At 38.4% G+C, this 20,949-nt stretch overlaps 1 long non-coding RNA gene across 1 annotated transcript in view; it reads right to left on the bottom strand.

Annotated features, from left to right (window-relative positions):
- Positions 1-352: 352 nt before the first annotated feature.
- Positions 353-20,949, bottom strand: part of LOC137128902 (uncharacterized) — a 108,553-nt gene continuing 87,956 nt past the window's right edge. The window contains exon 3 of the long non-coding RNA XR_010914662.1: positions 353-1,975. This is a non-coding gene — a long non-coding RNA (uncharacterized lncRNA). The remainder of the gene's footprint in view (positions 1,976-20,949) is intronic.

The raw sequence follows: 20,949 nt of genomic DNA, 5'->3' as shown, positions 1-20,949 counted from the left end.
TATACTGACTTTTAAATTACTGTACAAAAAATATGACACACCAGGTCCCTATTAAAAAGCAGTGGTAGCCTATTTCTTTAACTGAATGTCAGACAGTGTGCACATATGTACAGCTTACACTATATGTCTATATGTGTGTGCATGACAGGGGATGCTGTCATATCCATCTCCTGTTCATAGATCATTCAGTCATGTCCTGACCTGCACAAGAGAGACGCAAAGAGAAAGCTCTTAAACAGCTTTATATAAACACAGCCCAAATCTAGTATTCACAGTACATTAGATCCCTGCTGCAATATTCCTAAAAATTGTGTTTATTTTCCTCTTGTAGTAACAAGTGGGAACACGTGAGAAAAACACACACTTTTTTTAATGAATCAGATCCTCTCTAAAACCAACAATAAATACATAACACCCCAAATAATGTATGAATATCACAGTCAATAATGGTTAATAGGTAGCGAGGACTTAGTTGTGAGCACAAAGAAAACCCAATTTTCTTAAATAAAGGAGACTATTTCTGCCTCCACATGCACATTGTTTTAATTCAAATTATTTATGTTTAGCTTTTATAGATGTGCATACAACCTTTTATAGTTGTGCATCCTTCTAATAACCTGCAGCATGAGCTCATTGTCCATCAGCAGCTCTGAGTCCATTTTTATTATCACTCCAAGTTTTGTGTTAATGAATCCAGTTGAGTCCAGAATTGATTTTAAGACAATAACAGGTGACAGACTGGTTCATGTTAAGTGTGCTTCCGTGCAAAATTGAACTTAAAAAAAGGAAAAGAACAGGCCTCATGTATGTGAAAGAGAAATAAAAACATTTACATTGACTTGAAGAGGTAACAACCCTTTCAACATGACCTAAAAACATACTGTGTCAGGATTTGCTTTTTTTAAATAGTAAAGTCCTGACAGATCTTATGGAGTTCATTCGGAGGACAGCTGCTGCCAAACATGCTCAGACACAAAAAGCAGACTTGAGCCTAAAGAAGACTATATAAACTGTGTTTTTTTTCCCCAATGCTTGTCTTGTGCCTGCAAGAAAACAGAGCCCATACAACTGATTGTTGCTAATGATGTATAAAACAATTATATTTATCTGCAAAATCCAAATAAAATAGATATGTGCAACACCAATAAAATATTTACAGCATTCATGTCGGAATTTGCAGTCTGAAACATTACAATTAACATTAAAATTATAACAAATACACCACTTAATCATAATTTCTGCAACCCTGCTGACTGCTCTGCAGAGCAACAAACACACACACAAAAGATTCATTTTGCTGTTGTTGTTGTTAAACCTTTCAAAAGGTATAAAATACTTTCAAAGAATACACATGACACATGTTCAATGGGAAAAACCCTAACCCGCTCAAAAAACACCACAGGTTTAATTTCTATTAATAAACATGGCAGTTGAAAGAATTGAAGTCTTTTAGTTACTGCGGTAAGACTTTATTTAGACATTGGCCTTATTCTGCAAAGCTGCTCTCACATCATTGTCCTGTTTAAATATAAAAACGTGTGTAATTATCATTCATTTTGTTGTAAAATACAGTCTTGTCATTACCCTTCAGTCAATAAAGCAAACAAATGTGACCTAAAAGAACATATAATTCAAATATTTCAAAGAAAATCTATATTGCCCATCAGATACTTCTAACAAATAGATATGTAAATATTGTACAAAGGTAACAAACTTCACTAGTATAGGCATTATACTGCATATTAAGTGTCACTTTACTGTACAACATACTGCTTTCATGAAACATAAAGCTTATTTAAGTGATATTCAAAGCATTGAATATGCAACATAATCGAAAGCCAATCAAAAAGAGTGAAAAGGAAACAAAGGAACAAATTCATAGCGACTAATGATAGAAGTGAGTTGATGGTGAATGTGATGCTCCTGAGCTGAGGATGGTAGGCAGGTCACAACAGGTCATGGATTTTATGATGTCCTGTTAAAAACACAATCACAAAATATTTACTGTAGCCTTGACTTGGCTTTCATGGGGTTTGACATTGTTTGGATGTGTCATGTCAGAAATCATGAGCATCAGATGCTAAACAAATGCCATATTGTACATACACAGTACTTTGTAGTATTTAAAACAACATAAACATTTGTCCCTAAAATCGACGTTTTTTTAAATTAAAAATGCTTAAATTAACAAATTAATAAATAAAGTATTTTTAACTCCTGTGGACAAACAGCTAAACAAGGACAGGAAGCCAACAAAGTTCAGCTGTACACATAATGTAACATGAAAACAAATGTGAGATTTAAACAAATAAATAAAACTTGAATGAATAGACATTTTCAAAGTTACTGTTCGTCTGTTTGTATCTATTTTATTTTGATAAAACATGCATCTGTTCCACTATTAAATGTTACTTTTTCTGAATTTGTTCCATTTACAATGTTTTCACATATCACTATTAATGAATATTCTGCTCATTATTGTTTAAAATAATCAATTTCTAGCTTGGCACATAAAACGCCAGGACATTTTCCATGTTCCACATCCCAAACTCAAAAAGGTCCTGAATAAGAAGCAGCAAATGTCTGGTATTTTTTATTTTTTTAGTTGTAAACTAGAGACATACAAATAAGAAATAACAAAATCTTAATTTCCGTATCTTCCTAGAAAGATTCTTTTGATTAATGACTCTTCGTCTGTAAATGATTTAACATCTTCTTAAAGAACTCTTAAAGAATCTCTAATTCAGAGCTATTTTGTGTTGGAAAATCTTTCTGATCGAGTGGCTGTAAAATGTACCTATCATCATCAACTAAATAATATATAGACTACTTCACATTTTTGCCAGCTCAGTTTAAAAATATAAAGACTTTTGAATCCCCCAGTCAAATGTCTGCAATGACATGTGCACAGCTTCCTGGCTTTCAGGGTTGGGGTAGAAGATAATCCCAAACTTTAACCTCAGCCAAGACTCTTAAGCTCTTTTTCTTCAAATGTCAAAACAAAAGAAAAAAAAAGCATATTTTTTTTAGCGTGACATGACAACAAAGTGTTAAATGTTGATTCATCAGGGGATTTCCAGCCTGTCTTTAAATCCTGCATGACCTGGCACAGGACAACACTGACACTGAGGCCTGCTGGGGTAGGAGAGGGGACGCCTCCAGCTATCAGTACTTGGGTTTGGATGACTGTGTGATTTAACATCATCGAGAAAAGGAACCTTTTTTAAATGCATCTCGTGTGTGTATGTGTGTGTGTGACTGCTGACACACCACTGGTGTCATTAGTCCCTTGCAGATTAATGAGTGTGTAGTCTGTTTAATCTGCTGCTGTGATGTGGCTGCACACAATCCCCAAGCTCCTTTCAACTAGTGTTAGACAGAGTTAGGAAGGAGACACACATTTTATACACAGATGCACACAAATCATGCTGACAATGTACTTGTCAGCCCAACCAGTACATTTAGAACTTTCTAGACTGCATACAAAGGGGCATACAGTTCAGCATCTGATACACAATCTAAAATGGAAAAACAATGAAAGCACTGGATCAACCCCAAATACTACATCTCTTGAAATTGACCAAGCTGCAGCACTGAAAAATCTAATCTTAGCAATTTCAGCTATGTGGTGAGTAAATAGGCCCCAGGTGTGCAGCTATTTCAGCATTTTGGCTATGGCTCAGCTTTTACACAGGGATAGGTAGTGGACATTATCGAGTGCAGGAGGAGCCAGGTGGAGCTACAGTTTTCATTTATTTAGCGACAGTCTGACAAGAAGTGGTGAACCTCTCTGCAGTGTGAACAACCACTTTACACACACACACACACACAAACAAACAGACCTGATCTGATTAATAATGAGATTGTCCCGTGTGCAGCTGAGAGCATGCTGTGTGCTGAAGGGAGTGGCAGAAAATAACTGCAGAATGACTGTAAACTCTACACAGAAACCACACCTTCTGTCACTAAGAGACATCTTAGAATCATCGCTCAGCTTTCACCCGGCTCCTGTGCTTTTTCAAAATGTGTCGACTGCTCTCTTTGATCAATAATTCTAATCAGATTTTAATTCGAAATGGTCTGTCAAACATTTTTTGTGACATCCCACCCACTGGCATGTTGACCATCTAAAGGTTATCCACTGAGTCTCAACTGCACCTTCCATACCTTACAAACCACTTTAAAAAAAGTCCACCATTAAAGGGTTCACAAGAATCGACAGCTGCATGTTGACATTCATATTAGACATAAAGAGAAGCAGACAATATTTTCAGTGAAAAAGAATGCGTTTAGAACATTGTCAAAGACTAAAACTGAAATGCAAACCTTTCGTTTAAGACCTACTGGTGCATAAGCAGGTGTCACGTATAGCACAGCTTCTAATGAGTCACAGGATTTGGTTGGTCAAACGTATCAACACCAAAATTTTAATTTTCATGTATGAAATGTTTGATCTCACTTGCTTCCTAGATGCAAATCGCATCATCTGCATCACGTTGGGACTAGATGACAGTGACTGGCCCATATCCTTTTTTCGTAAAAATTAAATCAACATCTGGGTGATGAAGCAGATTATCCGAGCAGGTACACGTCTGCCAATTGTCCGTGTCGGCCTCAGATGTAGGGTGAAATTGTGCTGGCAGTGCATGGAGCAGGCGAACAATAAAGAAAAATGCCTACAGCACACTTCGACCTTACCGGCTAGACACTAACTTACTGCAGCTTACTGTTTGTTCACCAAGCTGGACAAAAATAAATAAATAAATAAATAAATAAATAAATAGAAGCATTCTGAGCTGGAGACATGTTAAAAAAGAAGAGAGAAGCAGCTAACGAACGCATTACATAAGAGAATGGCTAATACAGCAGATGGGCACTGCAGGAAAAATTTATATTCCTTCATCAATAAGAGGACAGGAGTGTCTCCAGGAATCCGTGTGCACATCAAGTCGAGCATGATGTACACATGTATATAATATAGAGGTGAATATACTGCACTGAAAGAGGGACATATCTAACTTTCAAGGTGTAAATTAAAAGCTAACTCTCATGCTGATTGTTTCAAAAAGAGACAGGTATAAATGAATCGGTTGCACATGTATTATTTATCTAGCAAATAACATGCACAAATCTTAGTGAATAGTGTAATATATAATATCTAAAGGAGCATTTCAAACCAAACTCATAGGTCCTGAAGCTCCATCCACAACCACTAACATGTCTAGTACCCACTTGCTAAAATATTAGTCCTAGAAAAAGATTTAAGTTTAGCCTCCATTAAAAGGAAAGGAAACATCTACAAAGATTAATATTAATTAGGGATGTCCCAGTCAAGTGGATTTGGTCACGACCCCGCTTCAAGATTTTGCAGAATGCTGTTCACTCTAGTGGCCAACTGTAAAGAAGAGCAGTGCCGCACCACCGAGGCTGAGATGGACCAGGCACATTAGAGTTCAGTAAATAAAATGTATTCACTTTATTTTAGCCAATTCTTTAAAATACATCCATATAAGTCTTGATACAGATCCTCTGGATCAACTCAGAATATCTCTACAATTCATGTCATTCCCAATTAAAATCAGTTAGCAGCAACAGTGCATATCAATGAATCACCCAGTCAAAGAGTATGTTGAAAAATAAAAAGTATAAAATAGTCTCCTGAGATCAGACTTCAAGATAGCAGAGAGATTGGACTTTAATAAGTAGTCAGAAAAGAGAAATTCAAATTAAAAATGGAGCCACAGTGTGCTGCTCTGAGTAATTTGGTTGGTTGAAGTCAGCGAGTAGGGACCTTCTTTCAATCAATGATAAAGCATGTTGCCAGTGGGGTTGGAGCTCGACACCAGAATCAAATCAGCATATTCGGACTCCAGCCCCGGCATCAAGTGGCAAAGGCGGGCTGGCCTCTTGCTGCCCCTCGAGCATGTTCTCTGCCACCTTTACATTTGGGTTAGCATGACTGACTGAGCTGCAGCATCGCCGAGGGATCACTGAGGTCAAGCACATAATGTACAGAGCTGTCATCATCATGCTCTCAACATTACTCTGTGCTGCTCTCAAATCATCAAACACACACGGGGTGACTGTGGCACAGGAGGTAGAGCAGTCGACAATCAATCTTGCAGTTGTTGCTTCACTCTCCGGCTCCTCTGGTCACATGTTGAAGTGTCCTTGAGAAACACACTGAGCCCCAACTTAGTTGCTCCCGGTGAGTGTTGGTCAGCTGCACAGTAGCTCGCCCATCGGTGTGAGTGTAAATGGGTGAATAAGAAGCCGTGTAAAGTGCCTTGAGTACCAACAGGTAGAAACGCACGATATAAGTGCAGAACGTTTACCATTTACAAAGACACAAGCAGGCCACCAACAGATGCTTCTCTTACTAAAACTGCTCACTGATGGATGAAGAGATTAATGATGTCATCTTAACATCAACATTATGTTCATTGCTGGGCCAGTTCAATGCTAGTTAGTGGCTAAGGATGTCTAAGGATGGCAACATATAGTAGTATCTAATTAGTATTCCACCTAAAGCTTTGAAGGATCCTTTAACAGCTGAATGATGAGATAAAAACTTTCTTACTTGTGGGATGAAAAGAATTCTCTGAGGTGGGAGGTCATTTGAAACAGTATTATTAGTATTATTAACAGATTATGTTTCTGTTAGAAAGCAGAAGAAAACACATTGATGTGTTTTTATTCATGTGAGAAATAGGATTAAAATGCTACATTAGCATGAGATGACAATAAGTGTTTTCTAAATAACCAGGCAGCATCCCATTATTAACATCTGACTGATATGTGACAGTTTAATTCTAGCAAATATCAAAGGCAAATAAATACTCTACACGTCATGTCAGTGGCCAGTACTGATACAATCAGGCCTCTGTTGCTATAACATGATAGATTACTTTCATCCTGCCTCAGCTTTGTCACATGACTCTGAAAAAAAGCATTCAATCCACCCTCCTCCCAACCCCAGAGAAGTCCATCTATCTACAGTATCTGCTTGACCCACATTTCATTGTATATGCATAGTGCAGCAGAGGGATGCCATAAAAGCCCCGGTGACATGCAACACACAGCATGGCGTGATTCGAACTGAATAAGTGTGCCACCGCTGTGTGTGAGCCTTAGCTCACTGTGCGATGGCCTTCCTCCTCTGAATGCTATTGTATGAGAGAGGAACATGCAGGTGGCTGGCTGTGTATCCCTCCCAGCTCCCAAGAGCCTAACCTGTGGACATGAAAGCACAACGTCACAAGTTAGGGTCTCAGGGACGGAGAGAGACACTTCTTCACATGGACACCCCTACCTCGCATAGGATTTTTGACTCCTTCTTTGTTCATCTAATAAATCCTGCATGTTCCTGAACCAGAACTGAACTCTAAGTCAAATTAGGACTGGACGCATTGAAGAGTCCAGTCTTGGCATAAAAAAATGAACTCCTGCTACACACATGCAGCTGCACCAAATAGGTAAATTACATATGTGTTTTATCCTTCACTAGCCTTGTGTGCATATGTGAACATACAAGTGCAAACCTCAGCCAGACACAACATTGGCAGCCTCCCCCTCTGTTCTCTGGTTCTCCTTTGCCCCCTCCCCCACCTCTGCTGAAAAATATAGCGTTTTGAAAAATGCCTCCTGCCGCCAGGTATAGACCCTGCTGCTGTGCACTGCACCGAGAGATCTTAGGCCAGCTCTTGGAGGGAAAAACTAAATTAGCAGATGGTTTCTAATTACTGCTGCGGCCGTACACCACAATATCCCTCTGTGGCTGCAGCATCGAAATCTGATACTAGAACTGCACAATGTCACAATCCATCGGACATGATGACTTGCGTGCTTGTCTGACTGTCACGTCTGCTAATAAAATCCTTCCACAGATTCTCAATCGTCACTAGTGCACAATCCCTGGATCCACAGGAGAGGCTGCACAGAGAAAAAGACAATCCATGTAACAAAGCTCTGCAGCTTCTTCACGCTACTAAACCTTAAGGACCTGATGGGGAACTGAGGAGGAAGAAGAGAGGAAGAGGACTTGCAGCTCACAGCTCACCCTCTTTTTTGGATCCAAGATGCCTCCTTACTTGTTGTTCTTCTAGCTTGCTGCCTGCTTGGGAGGGGAAGAAATAAGGAGGTAGAAAAAGAGAAAAATGGAAAGCTCCGATTTAAACTTACAGAAAGCTCCAAATTATGCTCGCAGCACGAGGAAAAGGCTGCTCTAAGTCAGGCGAAAGAAACGGCGAGAGCAGCAATGGACAGAGACAAGAAAGAGAGGCATGAGGATGGGTGGTACAACTGAGCTGGAATGAATCATGTGCACAGTCCCTCTCCCTTATTCTCTTTGCTTTCTCTCTCTTTCAAGCACACACACATGCAGAGTGAAATCAAGCAGCCTGGGGAGGAGAGGCATGCATGAGAGAGAGTCAGTGAGGCGTTTCCTCTTTCCAGAAAACACAACGTAAAAGGAAATGATACTTAAAGGTTAGATAGAACAGGTAGGTAGCAAGTGAGTGAGTGAGAAAAGCACACACACACAAAGAGAGAGAGAGGAAATAAATGAGTCGGCACCAAGCCAGAGAATCAGTGCTCGCAGCCACGGGGCCACTGTGCCAGTGAAGCATACCAGTGTGCTGCCTCACTGAAGGGATGGAGGGGTGGGGGGTGTATGCACACACACACATTAACACATACATGCATCGCACACAGAGTGGTGCAAACCGCTTTGCCTTTCCTTGCACCCTCTACTTAGCCCCTACCTACTTTGTACCAAAACCTGCAGGTCCAAGGCAGGTTGGCAAGAGGGAAAAAATGCAGACACACACCCACATAGCCACACATACACTCTCACTGTCACTTACTCTCTCTCACACACAAATTCAAGTTAAAGGACAAAACCAATGCCTGCTGATCTCTTGTCTCGCACCGCTTTTTCTTTTCCTTGCCCTTTTCCCTCGCATAGTTTTCTCTCATTCAGTCACATGCAGAGCTAGAATGGAGGGAAAGAAGAAAAAAACATGACTCCCCCACCCTTTCTATCCAATATTAGTACTCTACCCTTCTTCAACCCCCCCCAAACTCTTTTTCCTTACCGTGTTGATAGGTGGGAGGGGAAGAAAGTGTAAAAAGAATTCAAAGGAGAAAGGGGGTAGAGAAATATCATCCATTAATTTGCTTCACAGCTGTAATCGCTTACAGCCAGAGGCCCATTTTCCCTCTGTATCAGATGAGAGAGAGAGAGGGAGAGGTGAAGTGGTGGTAGGTGTGGGTGGGGGGTAAAGGGTGGATAGAGAGAAAGTAGTCTTCCTTTTCTTGATTTTTCCACCTTGCCGCTGTCCATTTTCCACCCATAAACAAATCCTCTGTTCTCTTCTTCTTGCATGCAAAAAAGCAAAAATCCACTTCTCCAGCCTTTTGCCTTTCTTTCCTCTCATTCTGCACCTCAAATGAGCCGACATTTTTCACACTGTCCCCTCAAAAAGACAAGAAGAGATAAATAGAGAGAGAGTGAGAGAGAAAGAGGGGCCATAGAAACGTTGCTACATGATGTGCTTTGGCTTATAGAAGCTACATTTAATCTCCACTGGCTCCCCCAGGCTTTGGTATGGAGAAAGACCGAGAGAGAAAAATGATGGGGGGAGGGACAGATGGAGTGGATAAGGAGAGCAACGACGTACAACTGACTCACATCAGCGACGGGTCCCATAGAGACTGGAAAGGGGGAAAAAAAGGAAAAATCCTCAAGACCATACTGCCCTCTTGCTTTTTTTGCTCCCTCCCTCCTTGACTGACTGATCGACTGACTGTGTCTGCACCCCGGCTAATCTCCAATCCTCTTTGACTGCCGCCTGGCAGGCGGTGCATTGTGCTGTTTTTCTATCTCTATACAGCTGCAGTTCCCGAAGGAAGAAAAAAAAAACTGTGCATCTGGATTTGCACCACGCTTCACTGTGTGCCAACATAAAAAAACCCCACAAATTTTCAAATCTGCTTGTTGGGAACAAAACGCAGAAAATTCCTCACATTGCTAGTACAGTGTTAAAACATATATACCTATATATGTATATACATATACATATACATATATATATATATATATATATATATATATATATATATCGCTATATATTTAGATATTACTTACATAACAATTATTTTTGCAAAAAAAGAGTTGTTGCAGTTCTGACACAAATGTACCAGAAATGATAGACCATCAGGGTTTATATTTATTTATTTGAATAACATCACTGACCTTATGCTCCTATTACTGTATATAAATCATGCTTTTTGTGTGAAGCTGTTTTGATGGCTGAAGCCCGATATGGTTATTAGTAAATACAAGTGATGATCAGTGTGCAGTCTTTTAAATGTAGCATTAATATTGCTCTGCTTTGATGGCAAAAGCCTGCAGCAGGCAGACAAAGACTGACACAAGCCTGCCAACATCCACAGAGATGCAGAATTACAGTAACTATGCACAGAAAAATACATGAACAGATGGTTTTACTGGCTATTAAAAATAGATATGTTTGAATTACTGATCACATTTTGATCTCCTTAAGTATTTGTTATCTACTGGTGATGGCCAGGAATCAGCCCCAGCTAGCCAAGTAGTACATCAAGACAGACCCAGAACTGTCATGCTAACAAACGCATCTTAGAAAACAGCAGTGGATTGCAGAGTGAGAGAGATAGAAAGCAAACGTACAGTGATGATGCTATACAGTATGTGTCTGCGTGCGTGTGTATATATACACTGAACAAGGCAGTGTGACAGGTAATGGTGATGGTGGCAAGAGGGTTGATGATTCTGCATTTCTTCAAATAAGATAATAAGATAAATAATTATGAGACTATATGAGATAAGTTTTTTAGATTGTTTGAATAACATTTTTTTGTTTTTTTTTTACTAAACTTTAGCGTAAGCTTGTGCCTTGTACTCTTTACAAGTCAGCATGGACCCTGTCAGCTTCTGTCCAGCTGACATCTCTGCTCCCCAGCCAATAGTGCAGTCAGGTTACCAAATGATGTGTAATGTGCAACAGGCTAAGACATGTTTGTTTGCTATCATGAATTAACTGACGTTCAACAATTTTGTTAATATCATGTGAGTGCACATATTTACCAGTCTGATTTTGGACTGCATCTTAAGTGGACATCCTCAGCCAATGCTTCTGCTTCCCAGTTCACCTCTATTTCTTCCCTGCCCCATCCTTAGTTCAGGTTTAACCTTTTACTACAAGTCTTCACCTTTTTATTTATCCTAAGGGGTTCTGCCTTTATTGTCGACTTCCTACTTTTTTCCAGAAGAGTTCTACCTTTCCGGCACCCTCTAACATGATTTTGTCTTTGTCACTACACTTCAGATAAGTCTCTCCTGTCTGCGCTACCTTCTGGTCATCTCTCTTCAGAGACCTCCCAACCATCTGCCCTTCCTTTTTGGTCATCTAGATAGATTGCTCCCTCTTACTTTCTAAGGCAGCTTACTTGACCCTTACTCTTCAACAACCTTCAAGCCCCTGAACCATTAGCCCTACGTCTCCTTCTTTGCTGGTCTCCAGTCCCCAGGCCATCACCTTGAAATTTGTATCTTTACCCCTTTGGTGGCCCAAAGGTATCAGACCCCAAAAGGGACACAGGGAAATTTAAATATATAAATAAATAAAGTAGATTAATTGAAAATAATACATTTAAAAATAGCCAAATAAAAGTTTTTTCCACATTAATTAATTAATATATATATTAAATATATAATATAAATATAAATGTATTTTTTTATTAATGTATTTATTTATTTATGGACTTTTAGGCTCCAGCCTAATTACATATTTTGCGTATTCTGCATTGATTTTGCTTTCGCTAAGCTGCTGTGCCTGACACCACCCTCAGTTTCACCTGGATGCCAAAGCCTTGCTCAGTAGTCCAAACTTATCAAGCTTCGTTCTTGTCAAGCCAGACCTCCTAGAGGTTACCAGTTATAGTGAAAATTACCACTATGGCACACATGAACAAGCTAATTCAGGTTGCAGAATAACAGACAATAACTGAGTGCAGGCCAGACTTGTAACTGACTTGTTAGACAATATTATTAGATTGCACTGCATAAAAGATCAACGGCTTTTGGGTTGTCCCTTTTAAGAGGTCGCCACAGTGGAATGTGGCATGTGTTTTTAGCCCAAATGTCCTTCTTGCCGTAACACTCAATTCAATTCAATTCAATTCAACTTTATTTATATAGCGCCAATTCACAACAAAGTCATCTCAGGGCACTTTACAGAATAAAGTCAAGATTATAAAGATATATAAAGAGAACCCAACAATTCCCCCTGGAGCAAGCCATAGGCAACAGTGGAGAGGAAAAACTCCCTTTAACGGAAGAAACCTCCAGCAGAACCAGGCTCAGGGTGGACGGCCATCTGCCTCGACCGGTTGGGGTGAGTGGAAAGGGGAGACACTCCTATTTTTGTCCGGGCTCGGGACCGGCACCAAGGTGGCCCATGGTGGCTGGGTGGGACCACACCTCGATTACACTGTATAGTGTCACAAAATGAAATATTTTTCTTTTTTTTTTTTTTAATTTTTTTTTAATATTAGATGTTAGGTTTTAAAGTAAAATTAGCAGCAAAAAACTTAAATCAAGTGTACAAAGTGAAAAATGAAAATGTCGTACTAATTGGAAACCAGGGATTTTTACCAAACACTCAATGACAAATGACCTTAGCTCCTTCAAAGACAAAGCTTTTACCACCAACAGTGACTCAAGTGTAACCTTTACTGCTGTGCACTATCCTGTTGTACATTTCGTTGGTGTTTCTGCAGAGACTGATAAGTTTAACATGTGTGTAGTGGCAGGCTTACTTGTGTCCAGTGGTCACGAGTGAAACTGAGTAGCAGACAAGACACTTTATCCAGGAAACATTATGTGTTAAAAGATTACAATATGGTTTCTGCTGCTGCTGTATTTTACTACATTACTATGAAAAGTAATATGTACTATGTTACACATCACCACCAACACTGTTGGTAACATAACTAACAGTGTTACATCTAATGAAGAAGGTGTTGAAAAGGACAAAAAATAAAGATGGAACCCCACATATGTCTCATTATATCCTCTAGTCATTTGCATATACACTAACACAGGCACACCCACACAACCAAAACTAATAACACACAAGCTTATAGCTCATTTTAAGATAGAATGATATTTATTAAAACATATCAGTCTCCAAATCAGAACCACAGGTTGACATTTCACATAGTTAAACAACAGGGGGCAGTCTTTTGCTCCCATTACCTCAACTGTACACACACACACACACACACACACACACACACACACACACACACACAAATCCAAACCCAGGTAGATGGGGAGGCAGATCACTGCAAGGCGTCAGCACATTCTCAGTATATTCAGTGCCACCTGAAGGCTAATACAGACATGCTCTTGCAGTCCTGGGTCTGTTAGACATTGTGTATCCAGTGGAGGCAGTACCCCTCACATCTGCCAGGAAATTAACACCATAAAGTCAATTGTCACACATTTCTTTGATAATGTAGCAGGCAAACTGAATGAAGTGTCAGCTATAGTGATAGAGAAACATAGAGGGTTGGGGGTGAGAAGTAGCTGCACCTAGGCAACAACCCAGTGCTGTCTTGTATTAGTTTGATTGTCTTTTTTGCAGTAATTGTTCACTTACAGTATATTTCTGATTCCTCCCTTAGTGTCACAATATTTCACATGTCATAAGCTTTGACAGCAGTGGTTACTACACAGTCTGCATGTGCTGATTGGAAATATTATGACAATAATTGTTCACAGTGACAACTGATTTAACTGCTTCATAAATGGACTGGGCTGCTTTTTTCTGAGGCTCATGTTCTAATCTCAAACTCTTTTTTCTTTTGTGACTAATATCCTGTACAATTGCAATGTGTCATCAAAGAAACAATAAGACCAAAGCAGCCGGACTTCTTCCACACAGTCATCAGCATTAATGAGGTTATCATGAAGTGAATAATAAAATGCCATCTCAGAAAGGAAATGAACTCATGTTTTCAGCGTGCGGCAAAAGCTGTCAGCTCTGCAGCAACGCAAGGCTTCTGATCACTATGACCTGCTGTACATAGACTAATGCTACTGACTTCAATTCAACCAAACTGTTTGTTCAAATTCAAACACATATTGATAACATAGAGCTTACCAGTTGAAATACACAGAAAAAGACAAAGATAAAATATTCATGTTTTAACATTTGTTTAAAAATTAGTTATTTACACAAAAGTATTCTATAGTATGCTGTTAACATTTTGTATAGGTATTTTTAAAATTGTCCTTATAAATAGGGGGAAAAAAAGGATTCCAAGTCTGTTATCTTAGTTAATTCGATAAGGTTCTATCTGCAAAGAACCAATCAACGCACCCTACAATCTCTTCTTAAGGCAAGTTTTTTGTTTTTTCAAAAGTTGCAGACAATGGGGATTTTATGGAGACAGAAAATTATTACAGCATCTGGTTGTTTAAATGCACCAAATTAAACAAGTAAGCTAACTAGCTAACTAGGTGTTAAAACAAAGTGGAACTGAATGGGTTTTTTTCACCAACAGCAATATTGTTTCAGCCAAAATATGTTTAAAATAATTTATTAAATATTTTAGCAACCATGATGTCCTTAAAACCAAACTAACAATGTATATAATTTGATAACGAAATAGTAACGATATATATAATAAACACAATAAATATTTTAAACAATAATTAACAATATAGTGTAGCTGTTTGCAAGGATGTAAAAGTCATAAAAAAGTCCTTTTGACTTATGTAGGGGGGATGTTTTCTATTGATAAAGCAAATTTAGCAGCAAATGAATACAGCTTTATGTATGTGTTTATTATAAATCAATAATTGAATGTTTGTTTTCATCAACTCCAAGTGTTTGGAACTAAGATCTGCCATTAAATAATAAAAAAAAAGTCAATGGAGATGTATGTTGTCACTCTCTTTCTAAATCCACTCTAGCTGAGGCTAGGCACACAAGAAAAGACCATGAAACTGTGACAAATATGACATTATAAATTCTAAAAACTGAGGATTTTACTACAGACTGTGCAAATGACACTGATACGCATGCCAAGTAAGTTGAGTCTTAGTGAAAAGCTTGTTTTTAACTAATTCTAAACTGAAAAAAAGATTGTTAATCTTAATTACACAGCTTGCTATAATGTTTGTTTGAAAGAGTAAATCAGAATTAATGGTAGTAACAAAAAAGTTTTGAGATAACAGCAGGCATGATCAGAATTTTAACATGCTGATTTTTTTTGTTTTTATCAAATTTGAACAACTTTTCTGTTTTTCTCATTTGGTAAATTAGTAATCTTTTGGGAACTCTACCATGTTCTTAACTGGTATATATCTGTTTTGCTTCAAATTTGTGAACTTAATAAAGTGATGACACGGACTAACATCTTAAGCAGCAGAAAAAGACAAACAGCAGACAAAGGGACAACACGTGTAACACAGAGAGAAATAATCAGAAAGCATTCATGAACTGTTTTTTTTTTTTATTTCATTTGACTTTTGCTTGTTTTTGTTTTTAGTAAGAGTTTACAGCTTCCATTGTTAGTTTAAATCTGTCTATGAAAAATCTTGGATTTGACTGAAGGTTTTTATGTTTAACCACATTGCTCAATCTGTTCCCAATATTCTTATTTAAAATATTACTCACTTCAGTAATTAAAACATTCCTTTTGTATACAAAACAAAATATGACCAAACTGTCTTTTTCTAACAACGTTCTTGATTTTTTTCCATTAACACATGATAATTACTTAATTCTAAATGAAAAGTGAGGTTTTAGAATCAGAAGAGTCTACCTGGTTCTATAAAACAAACCTCATTTAAAGTGTTAAAGTGAAATTTAAGGATGCCTGTTATTTCAACAAATAGAACTGGTCTTTTCTGTATAGTAATTTTGTGGGATAATATATGAAAATTTGAAAGTCAGTCACAATTGTAATAGAACCTTAAAATTATATGGTCATGTTTGGCCTTAATAGGATAGTAATAGTATTATTATTATTATATTTTTAATAGTAGTAAAAAAATAAAAATAAAGATTGTAAGTAAAGTGTTGATTTATCAGTTGACAGAAGAATCTGTAGCAATGTACTTGATCAGTTTTTTAAGTCGAGGTTTTCAAGCAAAAACGCCATTAATGTTCTAGGTCTCAAATTTCTGTATTATAGCTTTTCTCTATCCTAATATCTGTTGATTTGGGGACTGCTGGTCGGTGAAAAAGTTTATGAAGATGTCTCCTTCTGCACTGAACAACTATGACACACAATAAGCACAATGCATAGATGGGTAATTAAGGAGCTTTGTAGCTGCAACCACAAACATATGTGAAACAAAATCTGAGGAAAAACTGAATATTAGCATTTAAAGAGGTCATAATTTTAATATACCAGAGTACACCAGACATAATGCTCAAACACAGAAAAGACAAAAACAGAATAACAAACTGGCATTGAAGTGAAAACCAGAGCTTGTTTGTGTTCCTGCTCCATCTGCAAACAGTCTGAATTGCGGATCATATACTATCTGCTGCTTTTTCTTTCTTTTTGTACCAGTCAGCTATGCAGAGTGCCCTGCATACCTCAGGGAAAGCTAGGAGGTTGTACAGTTATCTCCTGGGGGTGTAATTCTCAACTATACAACCTACTACCTCAGCCTGGGAGCAAGCAGACATGGACAAGAGGACATCAGTCAGGTAGTTTGGGATTTAAAAAAAAGTGCAAAGGAAACCACTTGTGTTAAACTTGTTTTATGCTCTTCTACCCTGGCAAAGTGATTATAACATTTTAATAGTTTTGTATCTTAGATACAGTCTCTATACACAAAGCAGATAAACATGTCTTCTCTCGTCAAGCTCATCCAAAATCTTAACATCACTTACTCCTCTCCAGTTGCTCATTTAAAACTCTTAACATGTGGAAGATAATATATTTGCAAGAAATCTAGCAGTTCTATGCAGATGCATGTTCTAATTGAGTGTATTTCATTAACACTACAAAGGCCATCTGCAGCTAAATGCTGACTGATATTCCTCTGCATCTTCATGAGGGAGTGGTAACTTTGTGCGCCCATATAACTATTTGTTGGCCTTAACGTCCAGTTACAATTAAACCACAACTGTGTGAAATATGTCATGATCCTTTGTAACTTTTTCTAAACTTTGGGATGTGTGAAGACACTTTTGAAACAGATATATTCATATTTGTTTTATATAGGTTTCATACTGGTCTGAAGTGGGCTTGAAATCTGAGGGAAGGTGTTCTGTTGATTTTTAGAGTTTGATTGCAAAGACCAAACCAACCTAAGCTGCTGTTTAAAATTGAAAAAAGCTTTGTTCATGATTCTCTTGTGCAGAACAAAGCAATGTTACACAGAAATGGTTAACACAGCTGGTAGGAGGTGGTGAGAAATGCCTGTTTTATTTAATCGATAGCGCTTGGGTTGCTGGAGCTGCGCAGACGCAGACCTGTAGATACAAGCTTGTGGTGCCATTTAACACAAGTTCGGATCTACGGGTTCGGGGCTGTGAGCAGATGACTTCATATTGTACATCCATCAGCATAATGAGTCAGAAGTAATAAGCCTGTTTAACCAGTTTTGTACTCAAAAGTGCCTGACCTTCTCTCTGTGTGTGTGTGTGTGTGTGTGTATGTGTGTGTGTCACCAAGGACAATACTTACAGAGATAAAATTAGAGCCTATTTTTCTGAGGCTTAACACAAAAACATTATCATTATTCTTTGCTGAAAATTGGATGCAATTAATTACTTGGCAAAAATTATGAATTCATATTTTATTAAATTTTTTAAAGACACAAGTAGAAGAGGTGCAATTTTTCAAGTTATGTGTGAAAAGTAGTTAATTCTACCAACTTCACTCAACAACATCTTCGCTGTCTAAGTTCCTTATCTTACAAAGTACTGTGTCATTTCTGACTAGATATTTTACCCTATTTTTACTCACAGGTTGTCAACACAGTGTATTAGTCTGTTCATACTCTCTTTTTATACTCTTTTTAATGAATAACAGGTGTATAAAGTCAATTTAACAGGCCCAGGTATGAAAGCAAATTGAGATATGGGTGAAATAAAATGATTCAAATAAATAGCTCTCATGAAGCTGTGTGTAGCACATTTTCTTTATGTGTTGCTAAAGACATAAAGGTATATAGGCTGACTGTACTGTAAATACAGCAACAATAAAGTTATGTACCTCGAAATTATTATAACAGTAAATAGTGTATTTGCTTAGCAAAAAATGTCAACTATGTTAAGGGTTTTTGTTTTCTTAAATTGATGTAGGGTGTAGAATCATTGTGCACTTATTTCTTTTTATTTTAGTTTTTATTGCATATTGATTAACATCCCTGTAAATGTGTGTTAGCCAGGAGGCCAATTTCTCCTGTTGTCCCTTGGCCAGATGTTTAAAAGTACTTAAAACAACAAAACATTTCAACAAGACAAGCAAGACAAGATGCAATGTAATTATGCGACACAAAACCCTGAAATTTTAAGACAATTATAAAAATACAAACATTAACAAAACAGCCAAGAAACAACACTAATAACAACCAGCAGAGGTTGAGATACACTGACAACCCTGGTGAAACTAGAACCACTAATACAGAAAAAAGCCAAGCAAGCAAGAGCACTGACTAGATGATATGGTCAGAGGGTTACTTAGGAAAGTTTTATTGTTACATGTAAAAAAGTCCCTATTTTATCATTTATTTATTTAAGTTTTATTTTTTAACAATTCTCTGACAGTTCTACATTTACATCACAGGATAATCTGCAAATCTACAATCATTTTTTTCACATTTTAAAAGCACTAAAAGTTCAAATCTGGACATTGTTTCAGCACTGTGCTGTTTAATATGAATAGAGTTGTTGCTCTGCAAGACAAGCAACAAAGTAAAGGTAGTGAGTAAAGAGAGTGAGTGGTAAAGAGAGTGCGTGGTCTGATTTCAACTTTCAGAGTCCATCTCAAGTTCTCTTTATCCTTCTTTTTCCTCTGCCTGAATTTAAATGAGACGTCTGACTTTGAAGCTGTTGCCATGTTGTTCAAAGTATGTCAGTGGGTCTTTGCCAGTGAGCTGAAAGACACTTTGAGATTGGCCGAACAAAGAGGTCAGCGGGATCCACCGCACCCTGCCAACCAACGCCAACACTGCTGCAACCACGTGTGTGTGTATGTGAGGCACACCTCAAAAGCACAGACAAAACTAAGACCAGCTAAAGGCCACCACCTGCATTGTTCGTCACTGAACAGCGCCAGTGGTGCTACTCACCCTGCTCGATTAAATCTACCCAGCAACAGAGGATGTGTGTATATGTATATGTGTGTATGTGCATGTGCATGTGTGTGTGGAGAAAAAAGCATGGGTTCAACAGAGGTGAAGAAGTGAGAGGTGAGGAAGTGGTGTTGTTAGCACTTTATAATATCACACAGTGTAACCCACATAGCTCGGCAACAGGTAGCGTACAGTTACAGTAAAATGCAGTAAACACACCACACTACTAAATGGCAAAATCTAAAAATAAGAAAGCAAAGCGAACAACAGTGGGAAAAGAAGCAAAGCACGGAAAACATCGATAGCATAATGACTTACCGATTCGCCTTTATGTTTAGTTTCCAAGTGTTTCCTTTCTCTACTCCGCAGGCCCTATGGTGCTTGGCAGAAGGTATAGTCAGTCATGTTAACTATGGCCCATCCAAAAAAAGGGAAAAAAACAGCTCAAACATGCAACTACAGTAACAAAACCACCCTGAAAAGCAGCTCGAAGAGAGGGTAGGAAAGAGTGAGACGAAAGAAAACAGTAAAGGAAAGAGGGAGAGAAACATTTTGAGGAAAGGAGAAGGAAACACTCACAGATAAACAGACGAGTTCTTTTGATGTTATTTTTTTCACAATTTCAGTTTACTGTATGCTAGTAGTAATGAGAAGTATAAACGAGTGGTAATCTTTCAGCCAGTAAAACCTCTGCACTACACACGCTGCCTCCCTACAACACAAGCAAATGACAAGCAACATCTACAAAGACAGCCAAAATCCCAGCCTTAAAAAAAAAACAAAACAGTTGCTTGATTTTTCTCTCTGCAAACTCTTCTTGTCTGTTTGACTCTCTGCCTAGATCAGCTGAACACGGCAAAACAGAGAAGAGAAAAGGAAGTGTGGAAATGCAGCGAAGGGAAAAAGCAGCCATGGAGCCGTCCTCCTGTCACCCCAAAAAACCTCTCCCCTTCCCTTCTCTTCCTCTCCTGTTTTTTTTAACCCCCACCTCCACCTCCACCTCCACCTCCACCCCCTCCCACCCTGGGAGTGCAAGAGGGACAGTCCAGGTATAGCTTCTACTCACTCAGTCCTTCTCTTCCCCAAAAACGCCCCTCTACTCCAACACATAAACACACACACACACTTGTATCCTCGTCTCCCAGAGCGTCCCACACAGCCAGAAGCAGACTGACTGGCTTGCACGTACACACTCGATCATACACTAACAGAAGTGCATATACAGAAATACACAGATCCACGCACACATTTCTTGGAAAGCTTCCCCGCACCAAAAACAAATACCAATCTTTAGTTAGCCTCAGCTGCGAATAGAAAAGAAGGAGTCATTTTGGGACTTGGCTCTGGTTTACCGAGACACGAATATAGAACATTTCTCCATATGCCTGCCTTTCACAGCTCAGAAGTAGCTACAGATTTGACTGTATCATAATACTATGAAAATACCTCCTCTGTCACTGATATCTTCTGATAACGTGCAGCTCCAGTAATTGGTTTTTGTTTTGTGAATTTACAGTCATAGATTTAACAAGTATGATTGTGCAGCTCTCCAAATGCTGGTGACAGCACATGAACCA

The sequence above is a fragment of the Channa argus genome, chromosome 6, assembly GCF_033026475.1.
Source record: "Channa argus isolate prfri chromosome 6, Channa argus male v1.0, whole genome shotgun sequence".
Classification (NCBI taxonomy): Eukaryota; Metazoa; Chordata; class Actinopteri; order Anabantiformes; family Channidae; genus Channa; species Channa argus.
The sequence above is the reverse complement of the archived record's forward strand: the minus strand, read 5'-3'. Positions and strand labels throughout refer to the sequence as shown.